The sequence below is a fragment of the Phocoena sinus genome, chromosome 9 (assembly GCF_008692025.1).
Source record: "Phocoena sinus isolate mPhoSin1 chromosome 9, mPhoSin1.pri, whole genome shotgun sequence".
Classification (NCBI taxonomy): domain Eukaryota; kingdom Metazoa; phylum Chordata; class Mammalia; order Artiodactyla; family Phocoenidae; genus Phocoena; species Phocoena sinus.
Genome location: NC_045771.1, coordinates 33,274,525 through 33,290,069, shown reverse-complemented (window position 1 = coordinate 33,290,069; position 15,545 = coordinate 33,274,525). Strand labels below are relative to the sequence as shown.

Below are 15,545 nucleotides of genomic sequence, written 5' to 3'. Positions count from 1 at the left end.
AAGAGCATCAAACTGGGAGTCCCCTGTGGCCTTGGGCTTTCTTGGTGGGGACCTAGATTTGAACATACAGACCTGGTTATGCCTCCTCACATAATGACCACTAGTGATCATAACTGGATGAACAAATTCTATACCTTTTCTAAAGACAATTTGACTTTGAAAATGTACATCTCACTTACTCTAGCAGTTTTCAGTCTAAGTGGTAAAGGTTATAATTGCAAGCAGGAAGAACATTAAACATGTCCTTGATAAAAGAAAGTATATAATTTGCAGATGGATAACAAGGGCATAATAATTCAGAAACGTTTGTTTCACTTTTGCTGAAATATCTAGGATACTTCTCCAGATGGAAACTCTTAAGTAATTTATTTATAAAGTTAGAAAAGTGCTTCTGAGAAAATGAATCCATCTTTTAGTGAACTAAAGACATAACTTTTTTCTTTCTCAAAAGTCTATGAGGGCTTCCCTGGTGGCGCAGTGGTTGGGGGTCCGCCTGCCGATGCAGGGGGCGCGGGTTCGTGCCCCGGTCCGGGAGGATCCCACGTGCCGCGGAGCGGCTGGGCCCGTGAGCCATGGCCGCTGAGCCTGCGCGTCCGGAGCCGGGGAGGATCCCACATGCCGCGGAGCGGCTGGGCCCGTGAGCCATGGCCGCTGAGCCTGCGCGTCCGGAGCCTGTGCTCCGCAGCGGAAGAGGCCACAACATTGAGAGGCCCGCGTAACGCAAAAAAAAAAAAAAAAAAAAAAAAAGTCTATGAATATACATAATATACATACATATATATCCCAACTAAGACTTATTTCTCCCTGGATACATTTAATATATGTTGCAAAATCTGTAAGAAGCAATGGGATTGCTCATGAGGCTGTCCCTTTTCCTCACTGGAAAAGACAAAGAATGAAAGGAAACAAAAAGACTTTCAGAAACCTGGGAATTAGGACATAAAAGTGTAATATTAATAGCATTTCAGAGAAATTATTTTTCCTGCATCCAATGAATTGCTTCAGAAACAAGTTTTAAAAAGAGTCTACTGGGAATTCCTTCAGAGCCTCTAAAGCACAGGACTTTGCTATTTAAATCTTGTTCTGTTAAAAATTAAAGAGACTTTACCTTACAAGGGTATACTGATATCTTATCTCATTGTTTTATTTTGTACATTTCAGCCCCCAGGTGTAAAAGTATTTATCAATTCTAGAAATTCTCAAAACACAGCTGAACTTTATCCTACCCCTTTGACTTTTTTAGTGTTCCAAAGGGAACAGAAAGGCAGGGTTACCCCATGAAATTCAGGGCAGGTTTATCACCCAGGAAAAATGCCCAAAATGCACCAACCACACCTGAAACTGTTATCACTCCCATCACAAAAATTCTTGTGGGAAACAAGGTGGAACTGGCCAACATAGTCTTCTTACAAGGGAAGGCAACTTTTACACTAGCCAAATTCCACAGAGACAGATACCTTCCAATCTCTTCTATTTATTTGCCTGTTTATCTTCTCTGGTTACTAAAGGTCAGAATTCTTCCAAGAATGAAACTACCCACGTTATCAGTTTTCATATACCCGCCACAGAAATACCTCAGATTGTTCCAATAGTCAGCATACAGTCATTTCCCAGCTTCATCTTAAAATGAAGGCACCTAGAGCTGTTACTCACACAAAAACAAAATGATTTACAAGATCAAAAAAGTTTGGAGGGGCTTCCCTGGTGGCGCCGTGGTTGAGAGTCCACCTGCCGATGCAGGGGACACGGGTTCATGCCCCCATCCAGGAAGGTCCCACATGCCATGGAACAGCTAGGCCCGTGAGCCGTGTCCACTGAGCCTGCGCATCCGGAGCCTGTGCTCCACAACGGGAGAGGCCACAACAGTGAGAGGCCCGCGTACCGCAAAAAAAAAAAAAAAAAGTTTGGAAATACTCTAAGCAATACAACTCCATTTTGTCTTGGCAAAGATATCAGGTGACCCTTCTGACAATTTCTTGGAACTAAGTTTTTATTTTGGCATAACGTTTAGTGAATAGATACATATATTGTAGTTTTGTTATTAACAAAACTAATCAGTCAGATCTTTATGGAGGGACCATTGTGTGCTCTGTGGACAAAGTTAAGAAAACTGCAACAGTAACCTTCCGAGGACGTAGAGAGCACATTCGCAGCAGCAGGGGTTTTCTGGCCCTCCGTGAGCTTCCACTCTACGCAAAATGTGTCTCTATCACAGGATCAGACAGAGGACCAAGAAAGGGTCTTTTAGATTCTGTGGGTCCAACAGGTGTATCAGACCTGACTTGCTTAGATCACATATTAGATCACATATTATGTTGCTTTTTCCACTCTCACATTTTATGAAAGTATCTGTGCAAACTCTTCATGTACATCTTCTTATATTGATGACATCACTAAAACCGTCTTTTGAGTCATCTGATAGTTTCCAAAGCAGATCATCTTCACCTCTTAGTTATTTGTGCTTCAGAACTTATTAATTCCACATATGATGCTGTTTTTGGAAACTTATCCCAAGCCACAGATATCCATTCATGTAATACAGTGTTGATTATTAGTTGTTCTTCTTGATCTTTGCAGTGTAACCATTTTCTATGTTGCTTTTGAAAGTGATTCCTAAAGGGTTTGTTCACGGTGATTTCCAACATTTAGGATTATGAGATTCTACACCCACAAATAATTAAATCTTCAGTCTTAAATATCTTTACTGCCTTTTTGTACCCATTCATCATTTGACCTCTATAAGCATCCTAAATTAATCGTGATTGAAGTTATTTTAGGCTAATGTGTGTTCCCTAAACAGCACATTATTATTCAAAATAGAGTAACTGAAAAAATGCCACATAATCTGGAGACTTTGTAAATCCCCAAATTTGGGCATAAGAAAACCTCACCTTCTACTTGGGGATAAACTGTTAAAAATTTATTTTAAGCACATTAACTGAATCTCCAACAGTATCATATAAGGGATTTAGTGACATGACAATTATTCCAGGAAAAAACTAGAATCAGTACACATTAGCCCAGTTTCTTCCAAATAAGAATGAATATTGAATAAGGGAATTTTTTGTCCTCAAATCAACAAAGATCCTGTTCCCTAAATTATAGTATATTTACTAAGAGAAGTGGAGTTATACATGTTGGAAAGATTTTTAATCAAAGTTGAAATATAAAAGGGTCCTTGAAATATCTCTCATCTACCCAGGAAATATAGTTATGACATTATACTTTTTCTTGCAATCCCATTACCAAAGTTTTTTTCTACATATAAGCATTTGAAAGAATAGAAATAGACTGGTAGCAAATATTTTTACCAATATCTTGGTCATCTTATGACCAGTGATTGATCAGTTGCAGGGGAAAAGCATGTAATTTGGTGCCAGACTCACCAGGTTGGAACTCATGGTCTCCTGCGTACCAGCTGTGTAACTTCTGCCACGTTACTTAATTCTTAGAGCCTCAATCTCATTCATAACATGCAGATAACAATACCTACTTCTCAGCCTTTTTGTAAAAATGTGGGATAATAAATATAAAGTACCTGGTACAATAAGGTGACCATAAATTTATCTCTTTGGGAGGCAGCATAGCCTAATGGAACAAGACTGAAATTAAAGAGATCTGGGTTCAGACTTGTACCCCATGATTTTCTATCTGCCTGACCATGAGGGCATTATTTAAACTCACTGAACCCGTTTTCCTCCATGCAGGACTATGGTGTGGACAAGTACAATAATGTTTAAAAGGCTCTAACTTTGTCCTTGGCACATAATAATTAACAGCTATTATTGTATTGTTATTTGTGTAAAGAAAGTCAAACTCAAATTATTGGATTGTTTCCTGGAAGAGACACATTCTGGTTCTATTGCTCATGAGGGTCTTTTACTTCCCCCACTAACTGTTATGAGGGACCTACCTCCATAATGCTTAATTTGTGTAAGTCCTCCTTAACACTTAATAGTTCCAAAAGAAAAAAAAAAGGGGAGATATGGGAGTGGTGGTGGTTTGGAGGGTGAAGAGAAAGTCAGCTAAATCAGAATTGTGCTATATAGTCAAGCTAAAAGGTGTAAGGTGCTCCTTTACCTGACTTTCAATTCTAACTACCTATAGCACTATAAGATACTATGCTAATGTAATTTATCTTATGCATTCAAGAATTTGCAGATAATGCAGTTTTAGAAAAAGTTAACCTCACAGGTTGTTTGTACTAAGCTTCCTTGTTTTTAAACATCATTTATACTCTAATTCAAAGAGTAGCCAACTGCTTCCCAAAATAAAGGAAACTTAAAGTAGTAATTTTCCATCTCCGTTTTAAAGAGTGCCAAAGTTAAAGGGTCACCACTCAGAACCATCAAAGGAAGAAAGTAAAATGATTAGAACAATTTTGAATGAAAACAAAATCAAAACAAGATGCAAACAAGGGATAATAGGAATAGGCATAAAAATAAACATACAGTGATGTTTCTTTATTACTATTATAAAGATGATAGATGAGTAAAATTGGGTTAGATTCAAGTTGTAATGGAAGAAAATAATTGCAGCCTTCCATCAGGAAACCACAAGGACCATTATTGATCTGTCATCCTCAGGGCATGTCTCATAATATTTAATAAAATGAACAAAGATTTATAACTCTTTATAGGCCATATATCTATAATCTCCCACATCACACCATTTGAACTGGGAATGTGGAGTCAACGTTACAAATAACATCCATGTAATTATACTGGTTTGGCATGTCTTATTTAAACAGTCTAGCACTCTCAAGAGAACGTATTTTGTATTAGGGATGAAAAATGCGAAGTCAGATTTCAGGGTTTTTTACTTCCTGTGCTTCGAAATGAGAGAATGTTATCCTATATGAAAAATGTTGAGGATTCTTCATTCTAAACACCAAATATCTTGGCCATATGCCAAATGTAATAGCTACCAAAGCAAAATCTTTCAAGAAAGAAAATCCTTGAGGTCTAAAGATTCAATATACTTAAAAAAAATTAAGTAGAAATTCATTAATTTTACACTTGATTCCTTTCCTTCTGTAAACTCTTCTTTATTGTCTCCCAGGCTCAGGGAGTCGCTGCTCCCTAACTTATTTACTTGAATTCTTCATGCTGTCCATCCCATGAAAAGTGCCATATTGCATTAGTTTATTAAGAGGAATTTTAAATTATTTTCTTTCCAGAATTTATAACACTTTCTGAGATCACAGGGCACACCCTGGGGGTATTAGAAAACATATTACAGAGCGAGCCATTAAAGCCGTTTGCTTTTTTCTCGTCCTCCTGCTAACCCTTCTTTAAACCATTTTATAGTTTATTCACAGGTACAGCCCAGGAAAGAATGAAAAATCAAAGACATGACGTTTTAATAAACTAAGCAAAGAAACACAGTTAATGCTGAAACTATCACCAAAAATGTAAATAAGTTTAATGTGTGGATTATATTATCATATATGATAAGACATGCTAATATGTAAATTAATTCATTTTTCTTAATATCCTTTGAAGCAAGTGGTGTGATCTGTGTTTTATTTAAGTAGTTGATTTCTACATGGAGACTCATTTGGTAAAGTTAATGGAGCAAACAATAAGGAGTTCGGGCAAAAAAATAAATCTCAAAGTGGGTCTTTGAAAAGCTGAAGTGTTAATAAAACTTTGAAGCCACAGCTCTGATACATACTTTCATTGCCATACTACTACGTGATTAGAGACTTCTGAAAGCATATGGGATGTTTTTTTTTTTTTTTTTGTGGTACGTGGGCCTCTCACTGTTGTGGCCTCTCCCGTTGCGGAGCACAGGCTCCGGACGCACAGGCTCAGCAGCCATGGCTCACAGGCCCAGCCGCGCCGCGGCATGTGGGATCTTCCCGGACCGGGGCACGAACCCATGTCCCCTGCATCGGTAGGCGGACTCTCAACCACTGCGCCACCAGGGAAGCCCGGGATCTTGCATTTTGATAATATTAAGCTCCTTGAGTAATAATGGAGTTTTTATTCCAAATAATGTATCAAATTTTGGGTGTTACACCCTTACTTCAGACTTCTATCTCATTGATGGCATCCCACCCTGCATTATTATCTCCTCACTCTAATAAGAAAAATGAGGAGCTGCCAGAATTTGGATAGAAAACCCACCAGGAATTTCTGCCGTTGCTTATTCATAGATTGGCACAGATACTGAATCAGTGGGCACCTGGCATCCAGGATGACTCAGTGCCCAGATATGTGCTGTAAGTCACATCTCCAGCATCCAGGGAGGACTGTAAAGGGCTCATTTATCAGGGAAATGAAACCAATGGCTCAGCTACTTTTGAAGTCATTAAAACTCTTTTATTTTTTTTAATATAATAGTGAATGTGGTAAGTGATTCTAGGATCCTGGTTACATTCCAGTCTGATAATTATATATTTTTTCTAACTAAAATGGTCCGGGCAGGTTTATTTGCATATGAATGACTTGCTGAGTAAAATCCTTGGAAAAGAGGTTTCCTGCACTTCACCCTAGACCTAGGCTAAGGTGGGGCAGATGAAGTGTGTCTATCTTCTATACTTCAAAAATATTCTCTAGTTTTTCAACAAGAGGACAGAAAAATATCTTTAAAATGCATGCTAATATAGGGCAAAGGCTTCTTTTAACTATTCCTGATGTTCACTCATAGGGGAAGGTGTTTTATGAACAGTATATAACTATAAAACAAAAAATAACAATTCTGAATTAGGCTAAAGTCTGACTTCAGTTGTTTGATTTGGGTAAATCACCAAAATGTTCATCAACTGAAGGACATTAAAATGGTGATATTTCAAATGGTGCTCTAGGTAAAAGGCATGAATTAAGGTCAGTTTTGATTTGTGAAGCATTCTTTTCTAGAGCTGATTTTATGAAAACTAAACTTGCTTAGTTGTCTTCTAAAAATATATGGCTTATTCATGATTTGCTAGAATTTGAATCCATGTACCAGAAAATATAAATCTGTAGGATACTAAATTTTCTGACGACATTTTAAATTTAAAATCTGATTAACACTTGCATCTAGCAACCAGTCTACTAACTAAACTATAGGTGAAGTGCTACTCAGGAAATGGGAAAAATGCAAAGATTAAATTGGTCTGTTAGCTCTGAGTGAATCAATAGTATTTAGTGCTAATGCACTAAGCAGATTACAAGCACTAATGCAGTAGCAGTCAATAGCAAAAAACGAATATCTCTAAAAATTATCTTGACAATAAAACGTGCAATAGTTTCCATTTAATTTAAGCTAATTACATTACATGCTTGTTCTTGCATCTTATTAGTTTAAGCCAAGTGCTAGAATCCTAACCATTTTATTTAGTGCATAAAATAGCCAGAAACTTCTAATCATCATTTTCAGCAAGAGACAGAGGAAAGGATTTATTCAGACAACTAAGATTCAACAAGAAATTCAACAGGAATTTACTGAATGTCTAACCTACTGGTATTACAATGGTGAGTAAGATAGGCCTGGTTCTTGTCTTTATGAAGCACACCTACTAGGGAGGAGATGACAGTCATACCAGCAAACAAATACATCATAATAATTCATGAAATATAATGCGAGGGAAATAAACATCTGTGAATGCAAATGTGGAGGAAGATCTAAATTTGATAGTATAGTCACAAAAGGCCGCCCTGAGGAGGTGAAAGTTAACTTTTTCATGAAGCTAAAAGTTAACTTACATAAAGTTCAAAAAATCAATTATGGGGCTTCCCTGGTGGCGCAGTGGTTGAGAGTCCGCCTGCCGATGCAGGGGACACGGGTTCGTGCCCCGGTCCGGGAAGATCCCACATGCCTCGGAGCGGCTAGGCCCATGAGCCATGGCCGCTGAGCCTGCACGTGCGGAGCCTGTGCTCCGCAACGGGAGAGGCCACAGCGGTGAGAGGCCCGCGTACCGCACAAAAAAAAAAAAAAAAAAAGCAATTATGTCTTCACTACATGGTCAAGTACATAGCCAGTATTTAACAAACTAATTTTTATCTATATCATAAGCTCGAGGTCTTAACTATTTGCTGTGGCATTTAAGCAACTTTTTAAAGTGGGTTCTGACCGTGAGTGCATATTACTTTAAACTTAGAGAAATGTATCACAGGAAGTAAAACTGTGCTGGAGAATTTAACTTTTTTAAACACTTTATCTTTTTTAGAAAAGTTGTCAATGTTTCCGAACTTTGTCTTTTCTTTGATTTCTAAATAGTCACTTTTCGTTAAGTAATTCTTAGTGTGAAGAAGATAATGTGTGAATTTCTAGAAGCTAAGGACATAATTTAGGTAGCTGTCACTTTCACTGCCTCTCATAGCCTATCACTTTAATCACCTTCTTTGAAAGCAGAATTTTCTTATATCAATCAAAGTTGTTTCTTTCTTCTCCCCCTCTTCAGTCTTCTGTGGCCAACACTTGGGACCCTACTCATCAGAAAAACCTGTGTTTCTTAGGGATGGAAGGGATTGTCCTGTTACCAGTAAGTCCTATGACCAAAAAAAAAGAGTCATATAATTATGAAAACACACAAAATAAGGTCTTTTGAAACTGTCAAAGTTATAAAAGTTGATAGAATTCAAAGAAATGTGATGCTGAGTCTCATTGTCTTTCAACATCTGTGGACTGTCCTCTACACAACTACATCCGTTTTAGACCATTTCCTTCTCATGAGAATCATGTGGCCTAGAGGGCCCAAGTGAGAGAGACAAGGTGCTCCCAGGACTCACGAGGATGTCATGAGCACCTACTGAATGTTCAGGGGCATGCGCTCTGGTTAGTACCGCCTTTATGCTGTTTTAATGCATCTCTAGCTGCAGACACATTTTGCCTTTCTCTTTTGTTACACTCATGTTTATCTATATATATTTAATCCTGCAAATATCTAAATAGGTTTAAGGTCTTAGGCACTTCGTCATGCTTTTTTGTACCTAAGCATGTGTTTTGCAGATCATAGACATTAGTGTTGATTTTGACAAAAAATTTTGTCTTCCAAAATATATGTATATATATTTACACAGTAAACAGAGACCGTCTGATTTGCTGCAATGTTTGGATAAAAGTCCTGATAAAATCTGCAAATATATTTTTGTGACTGGATCACAGAAAGCATTGTTTTTGTCATCTCCACAAGCCACAAAGATTTATTTGAAATGCAGGTACAAAAAATATGTATGAAGAGTAGAAAGAAATTCTCACCTTTTTCTCTGTTCACTTTGTTCACATTTGTTTGGCCCAGAATGAAGTAGAGTTTGCCAAGGGAAAAGATGAGGGAATAGGAGGCATTTAATCTTCAGGGCTTATTCCTGTGCCTAAAGTCAGAGAGGTCACTGGCTTGCCCCTTCCTGAAGGCTGTAATTACAGGCAGAGGACTGTTTATTTTCCAGTAAAGTGACCAGAATCTTGAATATAAGAGATTGTTTATAAGAGTACAGCGTGAGCAGGAGTTATACAAAACCTCAGAAATAATAGGAAGGTGAAATTATTTTTCTTCATCGTCACTAATATGAGAAGGTCCAAGACTCTGGAAATGTTCTACAGTGCAATAACAGAGGCAAATATGAGGTCAAGTTAGGTGATCCTGGTACTTAAGGAACTGAATTAAATTAATAAAGAAGAGGAATTTATAATAAAATATATTCCTGATGATTCACTAAATATAAACTTATTTGTAGCTTCAACATCATGGTAAACAAGAATCAGTCAATATATTAGTAAGAAAAAATATATATATATATTAGTAAGAGTAATTGAGAAGTATTTCTAATTTGAAAAACACCAGTTACATTGTGTTTATCTAGAGCTGATGTGGAAAAAAAATGGTCAGTGTTTCATACTCTCAGCTAAACTCACTCTCATTTCAGAAGAGTCATAGGCAAACTATTGATTCCAAGTAGAATTGGGCAGACAAAGCACAAGATCAGTTCTGTTACTGGTCCAGTAGTAGGGATACTAGTCAGTGTTTGCAAAATGATGAGTAATATGTAAGTGGTGTTTTAACAATAGTAGGTATTACTTGTAATTAACAGGGAAAGAGGCGGGGGGTGGGGGGATGAATTGGGAGATTGGGATTGACATATATACACTAACATGTGTAAAATAGATAACTAATAAGAACCTGTTGTATAAAAAAATAAAATAAAATTCAAAAAATAAAAAAAGAAAACCACTGTGCTTGACCAAGCAGCATCTCAAAAAAAAAAAAAAAAAAAAAAGCAAAAAACATTGAAAGGTCAAAGTACAGGGGTTTGACATGTACAAAGAGAACTAAAATATGTGCCTGCTTTAAAAAATGATAGAGCAGGGCTTCCCTGGTGGCGCAGTGGTTGAGAGTCCACCTACCGATGCAGGAGACACAGGTTCGTGCCCCCGTCTGGGAAGATCCCACATGCCGCGGAGCGGCTGGGCCCGTGAGCCATGGCCGCTGAGCCTGCTCATCCGGAGCCTGTGCTCCGCAACGGGAAAGGCCACAACAGTGAGGGGCCCACGTACCGCAAAAAAAAAAAAAAAAAAAATGATAGAGCAAATTTTGACGATTATGGTGTTTTCCTATCTAGATACTTTTTAGAATCAAATGCTTACGAAAACATAAGCAGCAATTTCAGACTTTTAGGCAAACAGTGCTTTTTATGATCCTGGGTATGTGATATGATGGTGCAATAATTGCCCCCATGTCTCCTCTCCTATCGCCTTTTGTTTTTAGTGGATTCTGCACAGGAAAACATGTTCACCTCAGTGTTGAAAATTTGAAGTTCACCTTTTGTGCACAGTTATAGAAAATAAATATACCTAGAAAAGTATACACCAGGACTTTACCACACCTAACAAAAAGTTCTTTATTTTTAAAAAAAAATCCAAATTATGACAGGATCTAGGGTAACCATGGTGTAAACTATATGATATTGAGTATCTTATGACCCTGGTGTTAACAATCCAATTGAATGAAGATCAACTCATGAAAAAAGGATTATTAAAGATTTGAAAAGTAAACACCTAAATTTTCATAAGTAAGTATTAATTTAGTATTTGTGTGAGCTTTAGCTATTAAAGCTTTCCCTGCAGTCTCTGGGCTCTCAGAACCAGCTGTTATAGCTCCCAGTGCATTATTTAATACTCTGTATTCTGGGTATTCAAGAACTAGTAAAGAAACAGTCAAATTTTCTATTTTCTCTGCCAGTATATAATAAAGTCTCTGTTCCAGTGAATGGCTGGACAATTATTTTAATAAAAATGTTGACATAGCTTCATTTTACATTTTTTGCTACTAGCAAGACTTTCTAAATTCCAGGTAAATCACAAGTCAAACTGAACTATTGTTTGTTTTGTTTGTTTAATGCTCTGTTTCCTTCTAACCTTATTCTTGTCTATCAACCTCAACTCAGTTCCCCAGTGGCTCAGGAAACTCTCAATTGGGATTAAGTAATAGTTTTCACAACCTCTCCCATTCATTAACCCATGTGGACATTCTCAGTCTGTGCACTAGCCTTATTTAAGACCTTCTTAAGTACCATAACCAGCTGCTGGTCTTTGCACCTAACAACACCTATTTAATCCAGAATAATATTTCCAAAGAAATCATTTTACCTATCTCAGCATTCTTCATTAACACAACCTAATTAGTCTGCTTCTTCTATGACTTCTCCAGAAGAAAACCTGATCTCATTCATAGTAAATATGAACTTTAAAAATCTTTACTTCTTCTCGCCTTCTGCATATACACAAAGCAGAAAACAGAAAATTGTATATTATCATCCCTTACAGGCTTTTTGTTTTATTAGTGTGTTGAAAACAATACCAATAAGATAAAGCTAGATCTCCCTGACTCCATCCTCGTCCCCAAGCAATCTATTTGTTTCCAGACTGCTGCTGGAGTAATATTTCTTGAAAGCCAACCCGTGTATGTAACTGCATCCCTTAAAATAATTTGAGGGTTCCCCAATGGTTTGAGTAAAATCCACACCCTCTAGTATGATATTCAAAGGGTTTCTTAGCTTGGCCCTGGCTATTGCCTGGTGCTCCCCACACTCAGTGGTGTTCTGGCAAATGTTTAACTCTGGGGTCAGGGGGAGTAGAAGCCCCTGATTTGTAATGTTTACTGGTTTAGGTGGTGTAAATACCCCCCAAGCCAATTTCAAGCAAAGAAGGTAAAGTCACTGAATAAGAGTTAAGAAGAAATGTTCACAGTTGGCTCTGTAAGGTGGTACAAGATGGATCAAGCATACCACTGCTACCCTACCCTACTCTCAACTTTCTTTTTTTGTCTCATTCTTACTCTTTCTTTTTTTTTCTTTTTTCTACTCTCTTAGCAAATTTCAATTTTACAATACAGTGTTATCAACTATAGTTACCATGTTATATATTAGATCCTCAGACCTTATTTATCTTTTAATTGAAAGTTTGTAGCGATGAATGGATAAAGAAGATGTGGCACATATATACAATGGAATATTACTCAGCCATGAAAAGAAACAAAATTGAGTTATTTGTAGTGAGATGGATCGTCCTAGAGTCTGTCATACAGAGTGAAATAAGTCAGAAAGAGAAAAACAAATACCGTATGTTAACACATATGTATGGAATCTAAAAAAAAAAATGGTAGTGATGAACCTAGTTGCAGAGCAGGAATAAAGATGTAGACATAGAGAATGGACTTGAGGACACGGGGTGGGAGGGGGAAGCTGGGGCGAAGTGAGAGTAGCATCGACATATATACACTACCAGATGTAAAACAGATAGCTAGTGGGAAGCAACAGCATAGCACAGGGAGATCAGCTTGGTGCTTTGCGATGACCTAGAGGGGTGGGATAGGGAGGGCAGGAGGGAGGCTCAAGAGGGAGGGAATCTGAGGACATATGTATGCATATGGCTGATTCACTTTGGTGTACAACAGAAACTAACACAGTATTGTGAAGCAATTGTACTCCGATAAAGATCTATTAAAAAAAAAAGTTTGTACCCTTTTACCAGTCTTTCCCTATTCCCCCACCACCCCAGCCCCTGGCAACCACTTTTCTACTCTGTTTCTATGAATCCAACTTTTTTTTTTATTCCACGTATAAGTGATATCACACAGCATTTGTTTTTCTTTGACTTATTCCACTTAGCATAGTACCCTCCAGGTTCATCCACATTGTCACAAATGACAGGATTTCCTTCTTTTGTTAAGACTGAATAATATTCCATTGTATATATATGCATATATACCGCATCTTCTTGATCTATTCATCCATTGATGGACATTTAGGTTTTTTCCGTGTCTTGGCTTTTGTGAATAGTTATGCAATGAACACGGAAGTACAAGTATCTCTTACAGATAATGGTATTGTTTCCTTTGGATAGATACTCAGAAGTGGGATTGCTGGCTCATACGGTAGTTTCTGTTTTTAATTTCTTGAGGAACCTTCATAGTGTTTACTGCAGTACCAGTTTCCATTCCCACCAAAGGTGTACAAGGGTTCCCTTTTCTTCACATTCTAACAAGTATTTGCTATCTCTTGTCTTTTTGATAATAGCCATCCTAATGTGTATAAGGTGATATCTCATTGTGGTTTTAATTTGCATTTCCCTGATGATTAATTTTTCATGTTCCTGTTGGCCATTTGTGTCTTTTTTTGAAAAATGTCTATTCAGGTTCCTTGCCCATCTTTTAATTGTGTTTTGTTTTGCTATTGAGTTGTATGAGCTCCTTGTATATTTTGGACATTAACCCCTTATTGGATATGTGTCAACCTATCATACTTGCAGTTCCCAGAATCCATCAGTCTCTCTCACAGCCCTGCCTTAACACATATTATTTCACCTACCTCAAATTCCCTTTAACACTCATTTTGTCAGGTTAACATTTTCTCCCTATTTTTTTGCAACCCATTAAGGCATTTCCTTCCCAGAAAACTCCTCTCTAGCTTTCCCTCACTCCTGACTCGGGATAAGCTGCCTTTCCTATGTACTCCAGTTAGCACCCTTTGTTTACTTCTGTCATATTCCTTACCATACTTCATAGTATTGATAATATGTTCACTGGTCCTTCATTAGCCCCTTGAAGATGCGGCCTATAGCTTTTATCTCCATACCTCTGGTACCTAACAAAATAGCTTGAACAAAATATATATTTATCAAAAGAGCAATTAGTTATGACAAATCCTCATATTTCAAATAATATAATAAAATGCTGATTAGCAAAAATAATCTTAGATAAAACAGTTTTTCTTTCTCTCCCCCAGATCCCTGAAAACTAATTTATAGAATTGGGGACTTTCCAAGAGTTAAAGAGCACTGAAGAAATTCTGGAAAGTTCTATTCACCATAACCTATGCCCCCTTCCTTACACACACACACACACACACACACACACACACACACACATATACACACGTTCATACTTACACACACTCTCCTCCATGCACCAGTTTGGGAGGAAGATGAATCAAAGAACAAAAAGGAGAAGAAAAGATGAAGAAAAGGACAGTGAATAGACAGAAATTCCAGAGCTTCGTACTTAATCAAAATTGGGAAAACACAAAGCCATTAAAAAGAGAAAGACAGAGTAACCTCTGTGCTCCTTAAGGCTTTCTCAAGCCTTTCAACAGAGCTTCCCCTTTGAGTGGGTGACACGGTCTGTAAGAGGGACTTAGGCAATGCCTTCTGGTGGTCATTGCTCAAGCAGTGGTACCAGTAGAAGTGCCCTCCCATGAAGTTTGCTTTTGGAATCCATAGATTTTCACTACTGACCACCAGTCTATGATTTCAAGTTGAAATATATGGGCTAAGGAAAAGAAGTTGAGCGTGAAAGTCTTTTTCAATACCACCCTTACTGTGGCCACAGAATTAGACTCCACAGTGGCACCACTTCATGGGCACTAAGTACATGCTTGGTACAGAGAGAAACTTTCTTGAGCTTGGACTTGATGTAGCTGCAGTAAAATTAGAAGAGAGTTTGGTAAGGGCCTCAGGGGCCTTGACCAGTGAGAAGGGTGGCCCACAGATTGAGGTTCCTGATAAACAGTTCTGGGCAAGAACAAGTGGAGAAGAGGAGTGAAGAGTCTCACTGCACAATGATAAGATGGAAAGAAGGGATAAGAGGTGATGACAGCGATGGCAGGCTAGAATACAGTCATGGGTTTAAACAACATATTGGGGCACAATTGAAGGACTCTGGTTTCATCCATCTTTCACGTCTCCTGGCCTTCCACTAAGACATTCATCAGCCTGTTTCTACTGAGTGTGACACTGTTAGACACACAAATAGACCATGGCTCTTACACTCTACAGGAGGAACTGCTTCTGTTTTATTGATTAGTGCAGGGTAACTGGTGTTCTGTCTTTTGAGTATCTCTTACATTTCTATGAGTAAGTACATTAAATTTTTTCTGTTAACTGAATAAAGAAAAGCAGAAAACCTCTGTACACTCAGCATTAAAATCTGCCTCACTGAGAACAACTTTCTCTATGAATCACTCTGTCACTCCTGAATGTGATTGAAGGGCAATGTGAAAGCTGCTAACCAAAACCACATGGACTTGGTCTGTTTTAGATCTGATTCACCTTAGGAAATGATGATA

The 15,545-nt window shown here is 37.8% G+C and overlaps 1 protein-coding gene across 4 annotated transcripts in view; it reads left to right on the top strand.

The window, feature by feature from the left end:
- The window catches only part of MET (MET proto-oncogene, receptor tyrosine kinase), a 137,729-nt gene that overhangs the window by 36,518 nt on the left and 85,666 nt on the right, over positions 1–15,545 (top strand). The gene's annotated exons all lie outside the window — the stretch shown is intronic.